This window comes from Manis javanica, chromosome 2, assembly GCF_040802235.1.
Source record: "Manis javanica isolate MJ-LG chromosome 2, MJ_LKY, whole genome shotgun sequence".
NCBI lineage: Eukaryota > Metazoa > Chordata > Mammalia > Pholidota > Manidae > Manis > Manis javanica.
Genome location: NC_133157.1, coordinates 82,021,325 through 82,047,690, shown reverse-complemented (window position 1 = coordinate 82,047,690; position 26,366 = coordinate 82,021,325). Strand labels below are relative to the sequence as shown.

At 39.5% G+C, this 26,366-nt stretch overlaps 1 long non-coding RNA gene across 1 annotated transcript; it reads right to left on the bottom strand.

The window, feature by feature from the left end:
- Positions 1–14,736: 14,736 nt before the first annotated feature.
- On the bottom strand, positions 14,737–18,939 carry LOC118967763 (uncharacterized). Its single transcript, XR_005054995.2, has 3 exons — positions 18,839–18,939; positions 18,175–18,243; positions 14,737–16,871 (listed from the first exon to the last, which is right to left on the bottom strand). It is a non-coding gene; the product is annotated as an uncharacterized lncRNA (long non-coding RNA).
- Between the last annotated feature and the right edge of the window lie 7,427 nt (positions 18,940–26,366).

Here is a 26,366-nt window from a genome sequence, read left to right as displayed (position 1 = left end):
GTAATCACTACTCTCTCCCAAGTAGGTATAAAGTGTAGATGGTCAACATTGGTCAACCCTAAAATGAACTGAGCACATAAATGAAGAAAAGTAAACACTACTTTTATTTCCTGTCCAGTCAAATCAATAGTGACCTTAGCAGAGGAAAGGGAGGATGGCAGGCAAGACGCAGACGTGTCAGTATAAGATATCTAAGAAGTGCCGACCTACAAAAGGCTAGAAGAGCTTAAACTTAAAAAAACATGGGGATACTGCATTTAATTAATAGGAAGCAGATACAACAGAAACATAAACTCAAAAACTAAATACAAACAGGTATACTCATTCTGAGTGGTGTTTTTGTTAATAGGGAGTCGATATTTGGAAGTTTGTGTGTGTAATTTCATTGCTTAATATCTAAGTTTTGTGCAGTATTTAGGAACTAAATTAGAGGAAGAATCTTGGCAAAAGACTTCAGTGAGAACAAACCATTATTCCATAAAATATATCATTATAAGAGTCCTCTAGGTTGTTTTGATTATAATTATAATCTCTTATTGAACAAGGCATGCTGTACATAGAAAAACTCACCAAGTTAGTGAGGACTCTTTATGTAGACATTTATAGATAGAGACTCTAAGTATTAGATTGGATATCTAAGATTAGATACACAGAATTATCAATGAAATGAAGATGTGGAAAAACCAAATTCTGCTTCAAATCCTTACAAAATCATGACACCAAAAAGGCGCATTGTTGTTTATAAGCCATCTGTGTGAGAATGTTGAGTTAAAAAGTAATTCTGAAGCCATTTTAGTTTGTTTATGTTGAGACTGATTGACATTAGATCAATCTCTTACTTTTTAAACAGTGTCATGATATTCAGTTGCTGTTTCTAATTGTTAACATGGATTTTAAAGCGCAATCCTTAACACCTGTTCTACCTTCTAACGCTGGATTAAATTTGTAGGGTCAGACCATAAGCTCATCCTGCAAACTGAATCTGCTGCCTTCCATGGATGGAGTCTACCTTTGTGGCTTGTAGCAGCTTTCCTACTAAAAGGTCAGCTAAGAGTTCAAGGTGGCATTTCACCAATTTACTGGTGAGGTAGTCAATTTACAAAATCATATCTGAACTGACTTCAAATTTCAACTAGAATTCTTCATAACAGCTCCATAACAATTTTCTGCCCGGATTCTAAAATCATAACAATAGATTTTTGGCAAAAACTTCATCTTCTGGACTTCCAAGGACTCCAATTATCTCCGTAAACGACATTTACTTACCAAGATTCCCCCTCAATCTTTTACTGCCACCTGTCCATACTTTCAGGCACGCGAGCACGTACACACATGCGAGCGCTCTCAGCATTACTCCCAAAATAGTAAAATGAAGGTTCAAAACCCAGACAACACACCCATACCCCCAGGCCAAGAATGGCCAATAAACACAGAAAAAGAGTTTCTGGCTAGGTCAGGATAGAACAGTTGCTGGGGTTAGAGTTCAAGTCTTTTTCGTCCTAAAGCCTTCCCGTGCACTAGCCAGAAAGAAGCCTTCTTCCGAGGAAGAAACGGCCAGGGGCTTACTCACCCCGATTTCCTTCCGATGTCATCCTATCCCTCTTTCCTTCCCGTCTCAGCTTCCCTAGCTCTACTAAGGGCACAACCCTAAAAGAGTAAAACTCGTTTCTTTTCCGGGTCTTCCAACTTATTTGGAGGGTTCCGAAATCTCCGCACAAATTTTGCGCGCAGTTTCCACGCTCCGGTTTCTGGTCTCCAACTTTCCCCACTCGCTTTCTCCCGGCATCTCTGAACTTTTCCCACTGCAGCGAACAGTGGGACAAGGAGGAACTGCGAAAACGGGTGGATTGAGCATTTCTACCCCGAAACTGACAAGTTCCCCCACTCCTGCCCCCTCTCGATAGCTCCTCCCCCTGTGAGCGTTCATTAGCATAACACTGGTCGGGTCCGCGCACTTGGTCCCACGGGGGAAGCTACGGCACTGGATGTTCAGGGCAGCATAGCGTCCCAATTGCAAAGCTTGCACCTGCTCAGCGTGAGCTACTACCCTTTAAAAAAAGGAAAGAGGGAAGGGGGAAAAAACAGTCTTCCTTCCCATCTCTCCAGTTCAGCTTCCAAGAATGTCAGGCACCTGGTCACCTCTCTTCCTACAGGAGGAAATCTGCTGGTGTCGTCGCGTCGGCCCGGGGCAAACGTACCCCTCTATCTCCTTGGCACACTCCCGCGCACTTGCGGACACACGCACGCGTGCGCGACCTCGCAGACCCCTCCCCTCGGCGGGCTTCCCTACTTGCCTCGGGGCTGACTCGCCGCGGGTCCCCCGGGATTGTCCCGGGGCTCCCGCTCGACCTGCCGGCGGCCCACTCCCGCGGCTTCCCGACACCGAGCCCTGAACGGCGGGGTCACGCCCCTTCCCCGCTCTCGCCTCGGCGCCGCCGACCAGCCGGGAGGGGGGGCTCGAGACGAGAGAGCGCACACCGGGCGGCCGCGGCCAGGAGGAAGGCTGTGGACCCTGGAACGGTCTCCTCTTGCCCGCCCCTGCGCCCCGAGGGCTGAGGGCGCCGCTCTCAGCCGGCCGGCGTGGGCGGAGACGGGCTGGTCGGGGGACCGTCGGGGAGGAGGACTAGGGGAGGGATGAGGAGACGGTCGGGGAGGGGGAAGAACGGCGCCCGAAGCGGAGCGAGGGGAGGGCGAGGCCGTGGGCGCGGGGCCGCCCCACTCGGTACCTGGCGTTGGTGTAGTCGTTGCAGACGGTCTCGAAGTCCCGCCGGGAGATGAGCTCGCAGCGATTCACCCCGGGCTGGATGGCGCCCAGCCCCGCAGGATGCGGACCTGCTCCACGTTGCACAACACCGGAGTGATCTCCAGCCGTTGCAGCCTGTGTAGACTGTGTGCAAGCCCCCCACCAAGTGCTTGAGGAACAGGTGGAAGGCCTGGGGCTGGCAGATGAGCTCGCAGCCCCCCACCGTGAAGGAGGCCACCTTGGCGACCCTCAGGTCCACTACTGTGCACTCGTTCTGGCGTGTTTTCCACGGGGGACGGCGTCGAGTACACGGGCTTCCCAGGGAGGGGCCGCCGCCGCCGCTGCTGCCGGTGCTGCCGTCCTGCTGCCCGAGCTGCTTGCTGCCGTCGCTGAGGGTGTCGTTCGCGGCCGCCAGGCTGGAGCTGCCTCCGCCGCCACATTGCCCGAGTCGCTGCCGCCGGAGGGGACTGAGGCCGCCGGAGCAACGGGCTCCGGCCGGAACAGAGTTGGCCCCGAGGACGCCGGAGGCGCGACGGACGGAGCCGGAGACGAGGTCGCCGAGGAGGTGGCGGTGGCGGTGGCGGCGCCGGAGGAGGACAAGGACGTGCAGACCGGGGGCTGCGGGGGCACCAGCGGGGCCGGAGGGATCAGAGCCGCCGGCACCGCCATGGCCACGTATAAGGGGGCGCGAAGAGAGGCGACGGGAAGTGGCCGCACGACCCGGGAGGGAAGGGGAGAAGCGGGAGAACCGGGGGCGACCCCGCTCAGATGGCACCCGTGGCGCAAGCGGGCGCGGGGCGGAGCGCACAGAGTCCCGCGGGCGGGCGCGAGTCCTCCCGGGCCGAGCGGGGCGGCTGCCGGCGGGCGGGCCCCCTCGATCGCGGCGGAGAGCGGGGAGGGAAGCCGCGGGCTCTCCCCGGCAAGCGCATGGATCAGACTGAGGGGAATGACAGGGAGAAAAGGAGCTGCACAGCGCAGGCTGCCGGTTGGACGAGTTGTCACACGGTGCGGAGGGGAGGAGCTCCGGGAACTTGAAATACCCTTTGAAGCCGCAAAAACCTCACTCAACTAGTATTAACCCAAATTATCCAACCAGGAACTGGGAGCAGAGACGCGAAGGGCGCAGGACGCAGGGGCACAGCGAGTGCGCGGAGAGGGGCGGCAGGGGGCGCTGGGAGGGATTGGAGGGACGGGAAGACCAGCCGGGGGCGCAGAAGCGCCGATCGGAGAGGGAGAGGGCGGGCATCGTTGCTCCACCACGATTACGTTGCATGTGTAATATTCCGTTTCGTCCGCGACCACCCGTAATGTTTTCCAAAACCTTCTAAGCAACTGTCCGCCAACTTAGAGAGCAGCCAAGGCGCTCTCAGCTCTTCTTCAAGGATTTAGAATGTATCTCCGCTTGGTTTTGCCCTGAGAGGTAAATGAAACTCATCCCCTCACTTAAGGATTATTAAATTGTTTTGAGGGAAATTCACATGTAAGCAAACCTTATGCTTCATGCACCTGATTGTTTTTTATTCATCTATTAAATTATTTGTGTAAAGATAGTGAAAATTCCAGGACAGTTTTCAAATTACGGGGTGGGGGGAGTCAGCCTGAAGTCACCTAAGAATAACGGAATGCTTTGTATTCAATTCCTTATTTTCTAAAAGGTTATGAAAAGAAATGTTTGCCGTGTTGGGGATCGTTCGGAACAACTTCACTTTCTCCCCAAAGGCATGTCAGAAATGCCTATTATACCTAGAGACTTTGAAGAGATCAGGCATCCTTGAAGATATAGAAAGAGGAAAACGAGAAAACACTGATTTTTCTTACCTTAAACTCTATTATTAATTCACCTGTCTTGCACAAAAACCAACTATCCTCATGCCCTTTAGACTCAAGACTAGTTGCTCACGTGTTATATGAATAACACGATTTTCTTTTCCTATTTGAAAACTATCAGTGTATTTGGGCATAGCCTTTTGCAGTTTATCAGTGAAAATGTGTTTTGTAAATAATGAAAAAAACAGAACAAAGCTCACTGGTTGAGTTGTAAAGGCAGAAAAAGTAGTTTTGTTTAAAACACATAAGGCTGATTTTAGACTGCTTGCTTTCCTATCTCCTTTTCTTCCCTTTTTGAACTTGTTGCATGGGGGTATTTGTTCAAGGATTTTTGTCCAACATATGGTTTGAGCTTATGTCAGGCCTGTTCTCTGTTTATATCTCTAGGAACCTTAAATAATTAGACTTTAAACCTATCTATGCATGTTCATTACTTCACAAGACAGAAACAATGCTTGAGCATTTGACAGATTTTAAAAATAAACTTAGTATCAGGTTCACAGTGTTGGGAAATATCATAATGAAATTCCTGTCTTTTTTGGTGTTGAAATTATCACATTTCTGTATCATTTTAATTCTTTAAACTTTTTTAAGTTTTTTGTGTCAAGAGTTGCAGGAAATGCCTACAAAGAAATATGACAGACACTACTGACTAATTTGGCTAAATTTATGCTAAACTTTTTGGGGCACAGCAATTATACCAGAGTTCTAAGGATTCAGAAAAGTGATTATTACCAAAAAGGAGATAAATGTCTACAAAGATAGCTAGTTTACCCAGTTGTTTGGCCTTATTAGCCAATTTAACATATTTAGAAATAACATATATTAACTTTTCACTCCTCATATCTCTCCTCAGTTAAAAATATGGATTCAATTTATATCACATACATCAAAACATTTCAAGTGTTTACTCATGTTTTGGAAAATACTAACTTTTTTAAAACGCCAAATTACTATGTAGGTGAGTGGAGACAAGGAAGAAGATAGATACTAAGACCTGAAATGCTAATTTTATTTTGGAATTGCAAGCACCAGTTTAATAAACACTGTTATAGTTTAAAATGCAAAACTACATTTTCTTCAGTTTAAAGTCTAGACCTATAAGTGGAAAAAATTGGAATTAAGTGCCAAAAATCTGCCTGCACCATTCTCATTTCTCACATTTCCTTTAAGTGGCACTCCCCCAATACCTGCCACATTCAGAAGCCACAGGCAGGAAGTAATAATAGCTGATCAAGCCATAATCCCACCCAGCTTCGAAACAAACTCCAAATTTTCTGCAGAGAAACCTGCACCTCCCAGCACGTGCTTCATTCAGTAGCAGAGCTGGGGACGTTCGCCCCCACCTAAATGCCCAACTCGGGTCTCTAAACCCTTTCTAGGAACTACCACTAACCCTTTTGATCAAACAATAGGACTAGATAAATCGTACACTGTAAATTAAAATACGTAGGGGAAAAAAGCCTCCAAAATTTTAGGATTTCTTTCTTTTTTGAGAAATGTTACTAATGATTAAGGCAAATAGTATTTAACTGCAGTAAATAAATCAACTCCGCTGATATTTCAGATTCTCACTCTTTACACCGCATCTTTAGCTTTAAAAGCATTTGTCTTGTTTGTTTGTTTTACATCTCTGGTTGTTTCAGGTCCTCTCCCTCCATCACATCTTCTCCAACCTGCGCTAAATATGCATAAGCAAAACTCAAAGTACTGTAACTGATATTAGGAAATTCACCCTATGTTTTGTGAAGATGTATTGTGCTGAAATCAATAAACCTGTTTAAAATTCAAAGACCGGCAAATCGTTCTGTTTGTTCTTTGATAGCGCCTGCGCTGATTAAAATGCTACCAAGGAAGCTTAATTGCTGCACTAATTAAGAAGTCTTTAATTTCTTTCCTAGAATATCGTTTGAAACTGAGCTTGTACAGTTCAGGGAAGGTATTTTCTTCCCCCCTCCTGGCTCCTCCCCTCCCCTCCCACCTCCTCCAGTGCCCACGACTATATCCCTGTGAATGGGAACTAATGGAGAGAATGGTCTCAGGTCTCACCATCTATTACTTAACAAACAGCGGTGCAGGATACAGAGTTCGGTGCAGTATGAAATGCAGTTTGGAGAAGAGCTGTAAGGTTGCAGGAGACAGTAGGAATTACAGGGTAGCTGTAGCAGCTAAAGTTGCGGTGAATACCTGGATAACAAGAGGCACTTTAGCTCAATGATGAGGGCATCCTATTTGTTTAAAAGGGGCAGTGACAAGGAAATGTTTCTTTTGAAACAGGGAAACATAAAAATGTACTTGCAAAACCTGTGGTTTAAAAAAGAAGAATAGATCTATAGAAAGGAGATCTTATAGTTGGAATTGGGTAAGTATCATTTATTTTATGAGTATAAAATCATGAACTCTACGGGGATTTGGTTTTGACCCTTTTTATAACCCAGAGTGGCATAAGCACTGTATTACATCCATTCCATCCTTATCCATTGACCTATTTTATTCACTGATTTCCCAAGTGGGGAAACTCACTAAATGATTTCACAGATTGTAAGAAAGATATAAATATTGACAAAGCCAGGATAAGTCATGTCTTTAAATCTTCAGAGTTTTAATGTAACAACTGATACAGTTATTTGAAAGAAAAAGAATGAAAATGAATATTTCATAGAATAAAAAACTAAAATGATTGGGTAATGTAAAGACAATAGATATTTAATGTTTTTCTTGAATTTCTCAAAATTTCCTGAAAGCTTTGAGTATCCTCTTTTCATAGCATCACCAAGTGAAACAGAAACAATGTGGGCATAGGCAGAAAGGCAACAAGAAAAGGTTCATTACAATTTGATTCTTTTAATTTTTTCCCAAGTTTTATTAGAAACATGCACAGAAAAATATAGATGTGTAGCTATATGCTGAATTCCTTTCAGTGACAGGACAAGGAGATAACATGCTTAATAGATTCAAAGGGAGATTTACCATTCCAAGCACACTCTAATTGAAAGCAAGGTTTTTTGGAATCTAAAATTACTTTCAGAATTTTTTTTTAAAATAATGCAAGTGGATCAAATGTTGATCACAAGCAGTTCAATCTTTCAAAATGTATTGGAAAATTAAATAGAAAGTGGAGTTTGGTACAAGCAATGCCCCAGCGTAAAAAACAACTAACACTAGATTTTCTAGTCCAGCAATAACACAAACCAATTTGAGCACACTATTGTGGCCAGACTGCCAGATTGTTATGACTGCTAATTCACTCAATCAAAGAGTGCATTAGCACACCCGGCACAAATAGCTTTAACAATAGAGTGCACTTCTGAACATTCTAAGATATATCACAATGGAGAAGTAAGAGGAAGATCATTTTTACATCTGCATATTTACTAATGGACCTGTTTCCCAATAGGAGAGAAAAAAAAAAGACGGAGATAAACTTCAGGCAGAGGCTTACTAAAGAGCTATCCAAGTTTGGCAAATCTAGAAAGATATCAGGGTACCAGTGGTTCAGTGACTTTGTTAAGCATTCCTCAGGAGACAGTCCAAGGTTGATGTTTGCACTTCAGTAGGAAATCATTGAAGATGGAGAAATTATGCCAAGTAACTTTCTCAAGGCTTTTTAACTCAGACACAGGGCCTCACCAATCAGCTCAGCAGATATTCCTCCACTACCTTAAGCAGAGATTTCTCTGCTTGTACACTTCCTGTCTCTGCCCTTCCCACTTAGGATTCCATCTTCTGACTTTTAGTGACTCTCTCATCCACAGTCTCCCTTTCTTTCCCAATCCTTTGCCTTTCCTCAAGAACAAGGAATAAGACTCATATCTCACTGATACATTCTCTAATCAGACACAGAGAGCATGCCGATAAACTACCCACAGGTCAGAAGGTGGGGAGCTGAAGGTTGAACACACTATAACTTGCAGCACTCAAACTTTATGTTGCAAACTTCCATTCTTAACAAAGAAGTGGTTAAAATGGTTATAAATAACGGACTTGTTTTACAGCATGAAAATGCATGGACTGTGTATATGCTCACTGAATACATATAGTAAGTATATACTCACATTCATGTTTACACAAATCTCAGAGCCAAATGGCACAATTTTGTCACCACTGTTCCTCCCTCCCTAACCTTCTATCCTTTACCCCCTTTTCTCTTGATTCAGAATGGATGAAATATGTGGCTGAAAGTAATTTGCTGGCTATGGATCATATTTTAAGAAATCTTTAAACCCATGTCAGGGGAGAGAGGGTAGTAGCAGAGAAGAATAGTTACAAAGAAAAAGTCATCATAGAATTGTTTTTCTTACTCCAAACTATATCATGTCTATGATAAGCTCTCCTTGATAATTGAGTTATACTTACCTATGTCTACTTACTTCCAATAAGTGCCCTAATGAATTTATGGATTGGTGTTATACCCAAATATTTGATGGAAAAAACAAACACATTTTTGTTTTTGATTCTGAGATCATTTCAGAGTTGGACTGTAAAACGAGTAACAACAAGAATAATATAAATAGCGATTATTTTCCTTCATCTCTTAAATCAGGACATTATGAGAAGAATAGCAGGCTGGTTTGAAGTAAGGTCAAAAAGTCAGGCAGATATTTAAATCCCTAGTTTTCTAATAAATATTCTACCTTAATTGCACCTTTTCATATACGGCATTTTCTAATTGTCATACTTCTTTCTCTTTAAATAACCCAAACTCAGTTTTCTCTTAACAGAAGATCATTAAGACTTAAGAATTGCTTAAAGGGTACATAGTTGGGAATTGGGGGTTGGAAGAAGTCTTATGTAGTATAAATGCATGTTTAATATTAAAACTAATTATTGTATAATATTTTGTAATGTTAGTAGAAATGTATTAAACTTGATCATGAAGGTTTCTGTTGATTGACTGCTTTTTTGTCTTCTTTTAACTTACACTCTTTTTCTTTCTCTTGGCTTTATTAAATAAAAGAAACCACACTCAAATAGCCTATAAACATTTTTCTGTTTGAAGTCAGAAATTTCTAGGATTGTTAGAAAAGAATAAACTGTTTATTTATTTATTGCCCTTCAGAACAAAGTTATAAACCCCCTGTAACAGAGGGTTTATTATAATGGAAGTGCTGATACAACCTTAACTATAGTGTTGTAAACAGCTATGCTATAATATTCATTAAGCAGAAAGAAAAATAAGCTGGCTGATCAATAGTTTATACAAAGAGTACCAACTGCAGACATAATAACTGTAATGTTTGCAAAGCAATCTCGGCTCTCCAGGCTTAATAGTAAATGCAAACTAGCAACGCTGTTAATTTCCAACTCCTACAGATAAGAATACAAACAAATTACTTAAAATGATATTTTGCTCAACATTTAGCATGCGTCGATGGGATAAAATAAAATTTAATTATGATGCAACTTGTGCCGGATGCAAGGTTGTTTTGTTTTCCAGCACATTTTATTATGAAAGGACATTCATTTGGAACATCAATTATGGGGAAATAGTGTGTTTCAATGAGTTGACTTGGGTGAGGCAGGCTCTCCTAAGAGTTATTCAGACATGGAAACAGATCGACACTGTTTAACTTCAAAGAAAGGTACGGATTTTACAGAGCCGCAACCTGAAATACAATACTGCAAGTTCTGATCCGAGTCAACTGTCAGTAAAAACACACCTTGTCAGAGTTCATGGGAAAAAAGACTGATTTGGAAAATGTGGCCATCATTAGCATCCAGTGAATCTTGAAGTGCTCAATTAATGGTAAGCCTCATTGCATGGCATGGGAGCAAGATGTGTCATTTCTGTGTAATAAATGTGGATCTTAAAATGTGGAGCTGATTATACGCTTGTTGATGAGGATGTAAAGAAGGAAAAGATGCCCTTTCTGATAGCTAGTATAATGTTTAGCACTAGTATAATGTAAGCATTCCTTTCCTTTCCATAAAATTTTGAAAAATATATTGTAGTAAACATCTACATTTATTACTGCTTTGCTTTTTGTAGTGTTCCACATATGTAGAGGATGTTGTTTTGATATTTGTGTTTTTGCAGATGGCTTTTAGTAGTAAGAAAAGTAGGCTTGAAAGAAGTAAAAAAAAGAAATAGACTTGAAGGATCCCAGAGCACCTGCTATGTATATACTTGAGTTTGAAGCAGATTGTACATTTCTGAGGTTCACATCTCCATTCTTCTTTTTGTCTGCTCATTTCCTGGGGGGGGGGGGGTGGAGCCCAGAACATTGCTATCAGCATTGTAAAATGGTATATTACCCTGTGAGCAATTGCTTGGAAAGGAACCAGTAATTTATATGAAAAGTGTTTAAGATTGCCTGCTCACCCAGTGATCCATGCCAGGTCAGTTCCAGTAATGCTAGAAAACAAAAACAGGTGCACATCACTGAGAAGAAGACCCCTTATATGCCTTAACAGCTTCTGAAGGGAAGCACTAAAATGCCATTTTCTCAAATGAACTGGTCATTACCATTTAAAATCCTGAGGGACTGTGGGACTGGGGAGGAGAGAAAGGATTCTTCTTTGGATTTAGCAGGGCTCTGAAGTACTAGTTTTGAGGGGGAGGTGTTTTGCTGTGATTGTCTCAGCCCTATGCTTTAGCAAAGGTTAAATCCTGAAACATAGGTGAATTTTTTTTAACAAAGCAATGGAAAAAGGATGAACAGAACAGCTCTGAGAATGTACTTGGCTCATTTTAAACTTCAAACTGAACTGTTTTAGAAAGTACCAGTACAGATAGTAATGTAACCCTCTACTAATATCTATGCCAGTTGTTAATTTTTTATTTAGATTTTCCCAGATCAAACCCTCACTTCTCCAGCTTTCAGGAGAGGACTGTGGGATACTGGCAGGGTGGTATACAAGAAGCCACTTCCTAAGAATTCTTCACATTCTTGTTTAACATAATCGAGGAACAGGCTTTGAGTATACCAGCATTGGGGTAGAAATTGCACCACTGCCATCCTCAGGCACATGCTTTCTCCATATATTGCAAAGTCATTTTAATTTCTGAATCAGAGCTCAATTCATTCTCATCCCCAATATTTCTTCACTTGTGTATTTAGAGAAGAAACTAAAGCAAATGAGTATTTCCTATAAAAGTCAGAATTTATAATTTGCTGACTGTCTTGAGATTCAGCATATCTAGGAATCTTTGTAGTTTTATCCATGTGTTTTATAACTTTCACCAGGATTTCTGATGGGTAAGGCAATTAGCTTATGCTTTTATACTTGTTGATACGTTTCTCTTCAAGTGGTCTCAAGACATTTCTATTCCTTTCTGATAGCTAGTATAATGCTTAGCACTAGTATAATGTCAGCTGGATAATTAAAACTGCCCATTTTCCTGTCCCCAAATTCTGTTACCTGATCGTTCTTCAAATAGTATATTATTTGATTCAGACCAGGATAATGGAGACCAGCACAATTTTAGGCATGTCCAATTCTGTTCTAATACACAGCCAACTTAGGGAAGTTCTTGAGGCAAAAATCCAAAGACATTAATTTGGTTTCCAAAAGCTTGGAAAAGAGAATCTTAGGCCTATAACAAAGGCCTGTATCTGAGACCCATACAGATGACCTCTTCTTAGTCATGCGAGGAACCACTGGCGAGTCTTCACCAAGACTAAACATGTGAGAGTGTGCCCTGACGTGCTGCTGTAGACGATAGGAAAGCTGGTTTGTGTGCGCATTTGCCTCCTAAACGTGAGTAAGCCAAGAGTGTATGCAACAATTTGTAAGGTTTTTACTTTACCACCACCTTCACTTTAATTACATAAAATTCTGTTACACAAAACACACTTATTTTTGTGAGCTGATTATATGCTTGTTGATGAGGATGTAAAGAAGGAAAAGATATTCGTCCCAATCAAACTTTCAGATACCTATTTCAGTTGAGTCCTATTACCCTAACATCATTGAACTTTGTCTCAGACAAGCCTGGAAAATCATCTAATCCTAGGATTACAGATCTCATCCTGCTGTTTCCATACCCAGTGACAAATGGTTGTGAGAGCCTTCCTTCGGAGCTCAGAGGCAATCTCAGAGACACCCCCAGCCTGGAACTGCTGGCAACCACTCACTCCCAGTCCATTATTTCATCCCTATATAGTATCCTGGAGCTTGTAAAAGAGGAAACTGACAATTAACAAAATATGAGAACTTCCCTTTATGCTCACAGGTAGTTGAGACTTAAGCCAAGTATTAGACTCAAGTCCTCCTTGATTTCCCCCCCTCGCAACTATTCTGAGGGAAACCTTTTTGAGGTAAGCAGAGGAGAATATGTTTTTTCATTTTATTTCATGTAAAAGGCAACTGAAAAAATAATAGACTGGCAGAGTTAGATCTACTCATGGTTCTCTGTGTTTTTACCAGTGTATAGACCATTTCTATATGCTTTAGTACAGCTACCCAAGGGTTCTCACTGTCTGTGCAGATGTACCAGCTCAGGTGCTGCAATGTAGCATGATGAGGTGAGAGAATCCAGGCAAAGATTTGGAGAAATACTCATTTTAGGGACAAGAAAACTTAACTTATATGTGATGTTAGAAGGTCAGTCAAACTGCAAAACCCCATGGGTTTCCTTGACTTTGTGATTATCCCTGATTTTCTTTAGTAAGAAAAAGGCAGCACCTACTAGCAAAAGTCACCTATTGACGCCCTTTGCAAAATCAGGAGTTAAACCAGCAGTTGATTGTCTAAATGCAGTGCTTTCCTGTGGTCTTCTATGAGCCTTAGTTTGCTTTTCCAGAGGGGACTATCCAGCCTCTTTCTGTTACCCTTTTTCATCCTGATTTCAAGAAAGGTCATTCTCTACTTCTTTTCCAAGAGATGACTTGGGAATCATTCACAGCTATTCCCAACAGAGTAACAGCGTGCCCTCCTGCTGCCCCGTTTAAGTTGTCTGAACTGTATGGCTTTTTCATTTACTCTCCCTTTAGAAGGAAGCTGCAAAGTAGGGAAGGCTTGAATGGCTTTGTATCTTCAAAGAAGCGCCTTGAGCTGTGGAATGCAACAAAGTGGGAGAAACCACTGAACACAGAGAAATATCAACAATGAGGGGAGAACGCCTGGGCAGGTGGATGGGGACCTTACTCTAGGCATTTTTTAGGACAACGCATCCAACTCAGCTGAACAAGAAAATGGGTCTTTTTCCCCAGAAACTAATTTGGCTGATTTTAAAACACAGTTAACAGCAAGTCCATAAATTTAAGTATATGTTTCCAGGTGGTTCTTTGTCATATTTTTATATTAAGTAATTTTAATAACAAATTAATGATGGTTATTACAAAAGAAGAATTATAATTTCCAATAGTCTAACATATTGGTCCTAATAGGAAACTTTAGACCTTGACTGAATAAAGTATTAAAAAAGACTTAAGATCAAACTAATTTTAATAGCTAAAATGCATTTACACTTATTTGTAGTCTATTTCAAGTTGAACTTAAAGGAAAGCAAAAATGCTCCCCAGTGCTATGTGCCAATAGTAGCAATTGGAAGTTTAATTACTTGTAAGCACAGAATATGAAAATACAGAATTAATAATCTATAACTGAAAAGCTTCATTGAAAAGATAATAAGTTTTAGATGGCATACTCATCAATTAAAATAAACAGCATTTTACATGAAGATAAACCCATGTCTCCAGTGTGGCTTTGAACCTTAGTATTTAGGAATAATCAACATCAGTTTTTTGGTTTCTTAACCAAAATATTCTAATAAATCTGACTACTACCTGTTAAATATACAAAAGAAGCTTTCCAATAGGAATTGTCAAAGAAATATGGGAAGTGATACTTATACATATTGGGTTTATGTATGTTAATATTAGTACCTATCATGAAACGTAAGATAGTCAAAATCACTGTTAAAGTAATGCTGTATTACACTGTATTTGAAATATTGTAAATGTGTACCGCATTTAGGCTGAACATTTTTTAAAAGATTATTTTCCATGAAAGTATATTTTTGCAGGTTCATAACCTGTTTTAATTATATGATCACTAAAATATCTATCCTATCTATAATTTATATAATTTTTTGGTATCCAAAAAATATTTTCTTTTTGTTTCCATTCAAGAAATTTTAGTTTAAAACTACTTACTAATCACAACAACACAACAAAGGTTTGTTTTGTGAAAATTTTACTTCATTACCAGTCATTGTTTCCTGATACAATGCTTTAAAAATATCCTGGCTTCTATAAAGTACATTGTTGCAAAAAGGCAGCTCAAAACTTGTCCTTCCTTCCTTTCATTGATCTGTTACCTCTTGGGTAATATGAACAGCTGTCTCCAGCTCACCCACAAGCAAGCTGAACATAATAATAAGGTAGTGTTACTGGCCTGTATCTGTGAATGATTATACAGAGGATGCCGCTTCCTTTCCCCTAAAGATCAGGTGACAAAGATACCATAGAGAAGAGAACTGGTTAGTAAAAGCAAGCGAGTGCTTCTGATTGTCAAATTGAGTTATTTCTCTGGTAACCACTGAGTTTTTCAGTTGGGTTTCCAATAAGGTGAAGGTGCTCCCTGTAGGAGACTCCCAGCAAATGCTGCTTCTTCATATTTGTGTGACAACATAAAAAAAACAAACAAGGTTTTTTCCCCCTTTCCAATATGTAAACAAACAGATAAACAAGCACTGTCCTCTGTGTTAGCACAAGTTTGAACTCTTTATGAATCCTAGAGGGAAATTAGTATAAAGCCCAGAATCGGCTATGTAAATCTAGTGTCTTTTCCAGTGAGGGAAATTGAACATTGAGAAAGCTGTTCAGCATGTTGGTTTGGTATTTACTGACACTGTAGTATGTAATAGCATGGATATTATAAATTCAGAGGAGTTGCTAAAAGCAGAAAGACAGAAGGTCTGGCATAGTTGAGTGAAAAACAGATCTAAACCGAAGGATCCACATGCAGAGAGACACATTCACCACCTAATAAATAGAACTCCCCAAAAGGTCTTCTAATCTTCCTTTGCTATCAACGTTACCATAATGCAGATTCATTATCAGTCCCACTGGGTAGCATATAGCTCAGTAAGAAATTGCTTTTGTTAGCTTGCTCAGAGAAAGAGATTAGCTGTTTCATCAGATCTCTTGGGGCTATTTGAAATTTTGGGAATTCTGTCTGTAATTTAAAATGGAAGTTAAAGTCAATGTGAATAGAGTATGGAAAATCTCACAAATTACACCTCTCCACCTGGAAGTTTCTTCATCATTCATTGCAAAAGTACAAGCTGAAATCACATTTGTTAAGGAGGGAGAGATGTCATCAGTGATGATGCAATTATATGTATATTAATGTTTTAATAATAGAAGCATTTGGTTACTAAGAAAAACCTGAAATTTAAATGCTTAACTGTTTTGGATTACATTTTTGGTCTTTACAGACTTTGCATATTACTTAGAATTTATCACTGAAACCATCTATTTACATTTTTTGGACTATGACTTTAGCTTCTATGGATGTGTGTAGGAGTCCAGTATCACCTGTATTGCAAGTTAGGGGATGAACACGTGGGCCTGGGTGCATTAAAGAAGGGTGTATCTGCCTCCTTGCAGCTGTCTGACTGCATTTATCCTCCAATATCAGCTCAAACTTCCCTTCTCTGTGAGTCTATGTTCTTATAGCACCAGGTACATACTCCAACTACAGGGACATTTGTAGAGCAATTACTATATGTAGGCACTAGGTTAAATACTTTATATAGATTATCTCATTTAATCCTCAAAACATGCGGGAATGACAGACAATTACTATCCTAAAACAAAAATGAGGAAACTGAGGCTTGAGTGGGTTAAATTACTTGCCCACTCTACCCAAGGACTTGCTTTCTTTTATATACTTTTATATACTCTTCCGCTCTCACTGGTTTTCCCACCTGACTGACTCACATGCTCAACTTATTTGTGTCCCTGTCTTTCTGACACAGCTGCCTGGTGAATCCCCAGCCAGGACTAGCACAGCCAGCTGCCATCTCTCCGGATGACTGAGCATTGCTAAAGACTCTCCCATTGCTATGCAGATTGGTATCCTTATTTACTCATGACTCTTAGTTATAAGCTTTAAATTTAAGCTAGTTTATCTAGAAAGGGAGCTGTGAGAGCTCACATCATCACATTAATTGGACGTCAGGGCTCCAGTTAGTCTCAGAGATGACTGCAACCAGAGATCCAAACATCCCATAACATCTCTGTCTCTGAAGACACATTTTCAGAAGGTCTTCCTCAGTTTCTCAGTCAGACTTCTTCCATACAGCTGGATTCATGGTGCCTCGCAGTAGCCAGGCCTGATTCTTCTAATTCTATCATCAGAGATAAAATGAGATTAGATTTCTTCTTTGTTTGTAATCATTTTTTATTGAAATGTAGTTTATATACAATATCATATTGGTTTCAGATGAACAATTAGTGAGTCATCAATCATATGCATTATTAATTGCTCACCATGATAAATGTAGTTACTGACACCATACAAAGACATCGCAATAGTATGAGCTATATTCCCTATGTTATACTTCCATCCCTGAGACTAAATTATTTCATAATTTAAAGTTGGTACCTCTTTATACCCTTAACCTATTTCACCCCTCTGTGGTAACCAACTGTACATTCTCTGTGTTTATGAATTTATTTTTGTTTTGTTCATTTGTTCATTTTTTTGTTTCTCAGGTTCCACATGTAAGTGAAACCATATGATACTCATCTTTCTCTGCCTGGCTTATTTTACTTAGCATAATATACTCTAGGTCCAGCTATGTTTCACAGATGGCAAGACTTCCTTTTTATGGCTGAATAATATTTTATTTCTTTAACCATTCATCTTTATCCATTCATCTATTGATGGACACTTTGGTTGCTCCCACATATTGACTGTTGTAAGTAATGCTGCAGGGAATATTGGGGTGCCTATCAAACTAAAAGTCTTCTATACAGCAAAGTAAACCATCAACAAAATGAAAAGGCAACCTCCTGTATGGGAGAATATATTCACAAACAATATATCTGATAAGGGGCTACTATCCAAAATATGTAACAAACTCATACAACTCAACACCAAAAAAAACAAATAACCTGATTAAAAAATGGGCAGAGGATCTGAATAGACATTTTCCCAAAGAAGACCTTCAGATGGCCAACAGACACAGGAAAAGATGTGCAACATCTCTAATTTGGTAAATGCAAATCAAAACTATAGTGAGATACTACCTCACACCAATCAGAGTGTGATTTGTCAGTATTAACTAATTTGTTAGTATCAACAAAACAAGAAATAACAAGTGTTAGTGAGGATGTGGAGAAAAAGACACCCTTATACATTGCTGGTGGGATTGCAAATTGAAGCAGCCACAATGGAAATCAGTATGAAATTTTTCCAAAAAATGAAAAATAGTACTGTATGAGCCAGTAATTCCACTTTGGGGAATTTACATGAAGAAAACAAATAATTAATTCAAAGAGATTTGTTTCCTTGATATCTCAGGTGAGAAATCCAAGAAAAATCTCTGATTGTTCACTTTGGAACAGACACACATTTCTGGGTGAAGAAACTCGTCCAGGGCAGTATTAGGTACTGGTTAAGAAAATGTGGGTTGTAAAGCAAGTCACCTGGGATTCAAAACCTGGTCTGTGTGCAGCCTGGCACAAGTTGGCATCCCTGTGCCTCAATTTCCTTATCTGAAAAAACAGAGATAATAATTTACTTCATTGCATTGTGATGGTGATTAAATACGTTAATATGGAAGTCTTTGAATAGTGCCTGGTTCTGAATATGTTAGTTATCACTGATCACTGAGACTTCAGGACTGGATCAGGTTGAGACAGATACCCACTCACAGATCACTTCAGCCAATGAGGCAAAGTAATTTAAGGTCGCTGTAGCCCACACTTGAGGGATATTTTAACATTGGGGCATTTTTTCAAAGGGGGAGACTTGCAGATGCCAAGGTTGGGTAGTGCTAGACAGACAAATCATAGATGCCTGTTGCAAACCATAAAAATACATGATCTCCTGTACCATTCCTCAGTGGTGGGCCATTCAACAATTTTTTCCATGTCCTTAATCAATTCCATCTCTCCTTCCCTTCAGTAATAATTCTAAAACTTCCTCAAATGCTTCCTCAAATTCCCCAATTCATTTCCTAGATCTATATTCTTTAAGGACAATCGTTTTGTTCTATTTCAATAGGAAATTTAAGATCGTCAAGCCTCCACCATTTCTTGTTTGGACTATTGAGAGAGCCTCCTCACTGACTCCCTTTCTCAGCCTTACCCGTTGCCCTTCATCCATTCACATCATTTCCAGATCCGCAGTGGGACTTGAATGTACTGTCTTCAGTATAAATCTAGTCATGTAGTCCACATTCTCCACACTCCTCAAGGGCATCTCCTCACCTTCAGAACAAAACCCAAGGGTGGTACTGAGTATGACTTAGAAGGCCCCTATCTCTCCTGTTTCATACCCCTCCCGGGGATAATTTTTATTTTAGAAAGTCTAATGTGCCAAATTTGTAAATTAAATCATGCTACTCCTGTGGTGAAAACACTTCCATTGCTCTTCATTAGACATTGAACAGCATTCTGTTCTTTTTCTTTATAGTATAATTTGTAACTTGCAATTTTACATTGGGTTGTTCACTTTTTTTTATGCTTTCTTCCCCTTTATCTCCATTTTCTCTTATAATTCATATATTGATCAACTTGATGATTTCCCATCCCTTAAGCTATCTCCCTTTTTTTTGATATCATTAATATACAATTACATGAGCAACATTGTGGTTACTAAATTCCCCCCATTATCAAGTCCCCACCACATACTGTTCACTTTTTTATTACATAACTACCTTTACTGACATTAAGTTCCTTTATATCATTCCTATTTTATTCCTTATTGTATTCTCTGTCTAGTATAGTGAATGGAATATAGAAGGTATGCAATAGCCATTGGGTTATAAATTACCTACTAGTAGTAATATGAATATACCATGTTATGTTATATGCCTGGGTTTTTGCTTATGATCACCTCTTCCAACATTTACCTGCTTAGTTAAGGACATTTGTCCAAGAAAGATTCACCATTCAGGACATGTGTCCAAGAAAGATTCACCAAACCTACAAGAGAACAAATTATCTCATGCCTATGCTCTCACGCTATCCTGTGCTTATCTCTATGTTATTATTGGCTGTGTTTTATTGATGGCATCTGTCTTCATTAATGACAGGGAACAGATCCCAATCATCTTTTAATTATCACTTAGCATGATGCTTAAAATATAACAATCTTCAAGTTGAACTTTGCTTTCTTTAGGACTCAGATTCAACTCCATCTGAATGACCAAATTTTGAATCAATGACATTTTAAAGAGTAAATTATCTAAATAATTATATTCTACCTCTTCTCAAATAACCTTCCTGATAATTTAAGCCTAAATGCTTTTCCTCTTATCATTTATTTTATCTACTATTTAGCTACTCATCTGTTATCAAATGAAATTTATTAAAATTATTGCCTTGAACTGCAATTTTCACTTTGAGCACATCACATTTTGAAGGAATTTATGTTTCATTTTTTCATCTCACCAGCTGGGGAATGGAGGATTCTGTCCTATGTAATCCTTGAAAAAAGACACAGCTGCATATAATAAGCCCTTGTTCATTGCATCTAATTTGGATACTTTGAAGTATGTATAAATTCATAGACATTTGGAATATCTTATCTACTATGTCAGTTAGCTTTTTCTGTATAACAATATACTATAACTTTGTGGTTCAAAAAAAAATCACTAATTTACTCTGTGCTTTTGTGGGGGGGGCTGGGAAGGTGCTTCTGGTCTGGGTCAGCTCAGCTGGGTTGTATGGTTTACAATGACTTCATACTATGTCTGGTGATTAGCAGATTACCTCCATAGTCAGGCTGGGTTCCACCAGACAGTTGTGTTGGCTGTTAATATTCTGGTACATGCTAACTGGTAGACATAGGCAAAATGTTCTCTGAGTGCTATGGATTGAATTGTGTCCCTCCCAGATTTATATGTTGAAGTCTTAACCCCTGATGTGACTTGGAGATAGAGTCAAAGGTAATTAGGCTATAGTAAACATAATGTTCTTCATGTAATTGTAGATTAATGATACCAAAATTTAAAAAAAAAGGTAATTAGGCTAAAAGAAGTCATAATGGTGGGGTCCTATCTGATAGGACTGGGGGTGCTATAAGAAGAAAAGAGAGAGATCTCACTCTCTTCCACTAGCATGCCCTGAGAAAAGGCCACGTGAGGACACAGTGAGAAAGTGGCCGTCTGTAAGCCAGGAAGAGGACTCTCACCACAAGCTCGATCAGCTGGCACCTTGATCTTGGACCTCCCAACTTACAGAAATGTGAGAAACAAATTTCTGTTGTTTAAGACAGATATTTTGTTACGGCAGCCTGGGCAGACTAAGATACCGAAGTATATATACCTAGGAGTGGACTTTGATGATAATTGGATGTACACATCTTCAAATTTATTAGATAAGGTCAAATTGTTTTCCAAACTATTATATCAATTCACATTTCAAAAGCTGTTCTACAGCCTTCCTAACACCTGATATTCTAACACTTGAAATTTTGCCAGTCAGGTGGATATGAAAATGGGAACCAACTGAAGTTTTAATTTACATTTCCCTAATACAAGATTGAAAAGATTTCATATGCTTTCTGGCTATTTGGATTTTCTTCTTCTGCCAAGTGTCTGTTCTTTTGCCTATTAAAAATTGTACTTTTTGGTGTATAGAATTTATTTACATATTCTGAATTCTAATCCTTTGGCAGTTTTATGTGTTGGAAACATATTCTCCAAGTCTATGGTTTACATTTTCTCTTTCTTTGTGATACTTTTGGTGAATAGACATTGTTAATTTTAATGTAGTCAAATTCCTATTTTTTCTTTATAAATTTCTCTTTTTTGTCTTGCATAAGAAATGTTCCCTACCCTAAGAACACAAAATTATTCAGTTTTTTTCTAAAATTTTGTTTTTCTCCTCTTATACATATAAGTCTTTAATATAGTGGAAATTGAGGAATTTAGCAGCAGAGATGGAGGGTGGGGAGAAGTGAGCAAAGGGTGTGTACTGGCATCTAGTTGGTGGAGGCCAGGAATGCTGCTAAATACCCTAAATGCATGGGACACTCCCTCCCAACAAAGAAATATCTGCACCAAACTGTCAATAGTGCCAAGGCTGAGGAATCCTTGGAGAAATGGTTTGTGTAGCCCAACTTTACCAATATTCCTAAATATTTTCTGTGTGCTTAAAAAGAACGTATACTCTATAATTATGGTGTCATTAGTTTCCATATTCTATGTGCTTCTTTAAGGTAACCTTGTTAATTTTGTGGCTCAAACTTTCATAATCTTACTGATTTTTTGACTACATGACTTACAGTCATTGAAAGAACTGTTAAAGTCTCCCAGTACATGGATTCGTTTAGTTCTTAGAGTTCTTACAATTCTGTCAACTCTTGCTTTCAATAATTTGAGGCATATCAAAATGACAGGAGTCAGCTGGAACAGGCCCAGCTGACCACATCTGGACCAATTTTAACATAAAATAAAGAATAGTAAATGGATGGCAATGATTTAAACAGATTAATAATAAATAATTTGGGAAGAAGAAAAAGCTCTTTTGCAATGAAACAGCACCTTGCAAATGTGGAAGGAATAATGGAAATAGGTGAGCATTATTTGGTAGCCATCAAAGTGCTGGTTGATTCAGGTAGGTCAGGAATGGATATTAAATGTCAAGGGAAGAAAATACAAAATTCAAGAGACAGTGAAATAAGAGAACAGAAGAAGATGACAAACGTAAATACAAAAATGTGTGCAATGTGCAATGCAAGTAAATGGACTGTGGTCTGGCCACTGCTGCTCAGAGCACCACCTTCCGGGTCACACTGCATCCTGGGCCCTCAGCCTCACCAGCCTCTGACCCTTCTCTGAGTTCCAAACATACCACCACTTCCTCGGCTTCTCCACTGTTCTCATAGCCTTGGCCATGTTCCGCTAGAAAGGGAAGGGAAGGGAAAGAGGAAGGGGGCAGCAGAGTCCCCAGATTTGAAGCCAAATATTTCATTTGAGTATTTAAATGCCCTCAGACGAAAGCAGATTTCAGGGCTCTTCGGCTGTCCCAAACCTCCCCTTGTCCTTGAATTATTGGTCTCAGCACATCTTACTTTCTCACCAGCTACTGGGCATGTTTAAGAAGACTTAAAAATCATTTTGTCCAGAATTTTTTGTTTTTTTCAAAGTGTTGGCCTGGATACTTGGTCCTCTATAATGCCTGAGACAGAAGCTGGATATAGACATTCATATGTAATACCTGAGGTTTAACATTTTAACAAAACAGATGAATTTTGAAATCAGTGTAAGGGCTTGGTTCTTTGAAATTGGGAAAGGAAGGTTTAGCTTACACGACTTTTCCAGGGTCACATACTGATAAATTCAAAAAGGGAATCCAGGTGTTTAAATGTGTCCTGACTTCTATCTAGTGTTCTTCCTATCTAAATTGCAAAAATGAGCAGAGTGATATAATTTATAGGAAATTATTCAGGATTTCTACCTTAACTGAACCAGAGTAAATTTATTTGATTTGCATGTTATTTTTCCTTATTCTACTTTATTAGAAGAAAGTGTTCCTATGCTAGAACTAAAGATTGAAAACACTGATTGAATAGATGGGATATGTCTGCATAGATACAAACTCTGTTTTCTCAGCCATCTTATTTGCTTATCCTATGACAAGAAAATAGATGTGAGTCATTTTGTATGTTCTGTATGCCATCCTTTTTCCAAATATTATCACTATTTTCCAAGACTTCTAAATTAGGCAGCTAAAAAGTTGTGTGGTCAGATTTTCTACGTAGTAAAATAATAGATATCTACTTGAAATATTCCACCAGAGACAGTAATTATCTCATGCTTTCCAATGTGATTTTTTTATAATTTAAAAATATTTCTGCATGTTATTCACAGGATGTAAGAATGAGTCACCCCACCATGCAGACTGGGGGATCTGCATGCTTTCTCCCTTTTCATTTTCCCAAATTACCTATAGTTGCCCAAGTACTTTGGGGGAAGCTGACTGCTCCCCACAAGTGTTCAGTTGCCTTAAGCCTGTAGCCCATTCTTTCGGTCCCCTGGTCACTGTCGTGTCCAGGGATGGTATCATGGACTTGCCCGGTACAAAGAATCTTGGCATTCTCATCTGCAATACTGAGACAGCACAGACTCCCACATTCCCTGGAAGTGATGGTGGGGCACGTGGTCCTGATGGCTCCTGGCAGACATTCTGCCATCCTGTTGAAAGGGAGACTTAAGATGAAGCAGATATCCCAGAAAGCAGAGCAGAAAGAAAGAGTCACACTTAAATATGGCATACATGGAGCTTACCGACCACCAGAGTTCCAACTAATGAGGCTCCCAAACCCACTCTCTTGTCTGTGCTTTCTTGGTCCACAACACAAAGTCCCAACACAGCAACATTCAAAAAAGAGCTGAATAGAGTGAAATCAAACAGCAGAGGGTATATACACATCATGAGAAAAATTTGCCCATGACTAACAGTGAGGATTAGAGCAAAGGTATGTATGCATCCTCTTCAAAAGCTAGTCAAATGATAGGGAATTTATTTGTAAATAGGCTCTATGATTTTTTTGGTCAAATGTGGATAATGATTTAAATAGCTTATTAACTTTGCAAAAATATACATTAAAGGAGCAACATAACAGCATGTTGAAAACTGTCTAGGCAAATTTACCTGTATAGGATTCATCATTTGAAGCCTAGTATCAGTTCATTAACATACTCTGATCACATCACTAATACTGCATTTAGAAGTCCAAGCTTTCCTTGTTTATTTTAAGGTGTATTCAGTTAGGACACAATTCTGTTTTGATTCCACACTGAAGGTGTCTGTTAGCAATTTTATGGAAGATAAGGAACAGAAGAGAGGGTAAAGCTAAGCTGTGCTCAGGCTTTATCCACATGGCCAGAAATATTTGGGCAGTCCTTTTATTTAAACAAAAATCTTGATATGAAAAAGCAGCAGAGAAGACAAGTATTGCATTGATTCCACCTGTATGAGGAACCAGAGTAGGTAAATTCATAGGGACAGAAAGGAGAGTAGAAGTTACCAGCGACTGGTACAGGGAAGCTACAGGGAAGGGAGATCGGGGCTTACTGTGTAATGGGTACAGTGTTTCTGTTTAGGATGATGAAAAGTTCTCTATATGGATAGTGGAAATTGTTGCACAATATTGTGAATGAATTAAATGCCACTGAAGTATACACTGAAAAACAGTTAAATGGTAAATTTTATGGTATGTACATTTTACCACAATAACCATTAACAGCACAAAGCTTGATGCATATATTCTATTGTAAATGCTTCCATTTTTCCCCCCAATAGTGAGAGTCTATGTTGGGTGGCCAGCAGGATGAATAAAAGCTAGGCAGGGAATTCAGGAGAGGCCAGGAGAAGCCACATGTACATGGGTCAGGACATGATTCTCTCTTGCTCTCTTTTTTAAAATGTGCTTTAAAAATTTTTTTTATTGAGGTATCATTGATATACAATCTTATGAAGGTTTCACATGAGCAACATTGTGGCTATTACATTCACCCATATTATCAAGTACCCCCCACACACATACACACCATTGCAGTCACGGTCCTTCAGCATAGTAAGATGCTACCGAGTCATTACTTGTCCTCTCTGTGCTGTACTGCCTTCCCTGTCACACCCCTACCTTATGTGTGCTAATCATAATGCCCCTTAATCCCCTTCTCCCTCCCTCCCCACCCACCTTTCCTTACCTTTGGTAACCGCTAGTCCATTCATGGGTTCTGTGAGTCTGCTGCTGTCTTGTTCTTTCAGTTTCTGCTTTGTTGTTATACTCCATAAATGAGTGGAATCGTTTGGTACTTGTCTTTCTCCTCCTGGCTTATTTCACTGAGCATAATACCCTCTGGCTCCATCCATATTGTTGCAAATGGTAGGATTTGTTTTCTTCTTATGGCTGAATAATATTCTAGAATGTGCTTTTTAAAAATGTATACAAATAATGTCACTGTTCAATTGACATGACTTTGAAACCACTTAACTTTTAAAATGCTAGAATATCAATGTATAGATTTTAAAATATAATGCAATTCTTTGGCATTAATGAATCACCAGATAGAGGAAAATATTAACGTCAACCTGGGTACATACAACCATCTGTTTACCCATTAAAAGTGAATTCTAGGTTAAAACACTGCCAGGTAACTCTCCATCCTAGCTTGGGAATTCTGGGATGGAGATTTTACTGCATCCGAAGCAGCACATTCTAACTTTATACAGCTTGGACCACTGGAATGTGCCTCTTAAATTGAGCAGAAGCCCTCGATCCTCATACCCCTTGTACATCATACCCAATTTTCATATGATGATACTTTACATTTATTTTATTCTTATTATACATAGACACCATGCTAAATGTTTTAAGTATACCATGTCATTTCACCCTCTTAACAACTGTAGGAAGGAAGTTTTATTTTTATTTTTGTTTCCATTTTTAAAGAAAATTGTTAGCATTTATGTAAAAAAAAGAGCAGCTGGGTATATATCTTTAAAGAAGTTCCATGACCTAGCCATCTGCTTTCATTAAAGCAAACTAGATCCATTTTCTGCTTCAACTTCTTCAAAATATTTTTTAAACTGGCCATGTTTAAGAGCATAAATATGAAGAAAATTCATGATCTTGATCACTTTCTCAAAAAATAATGTAA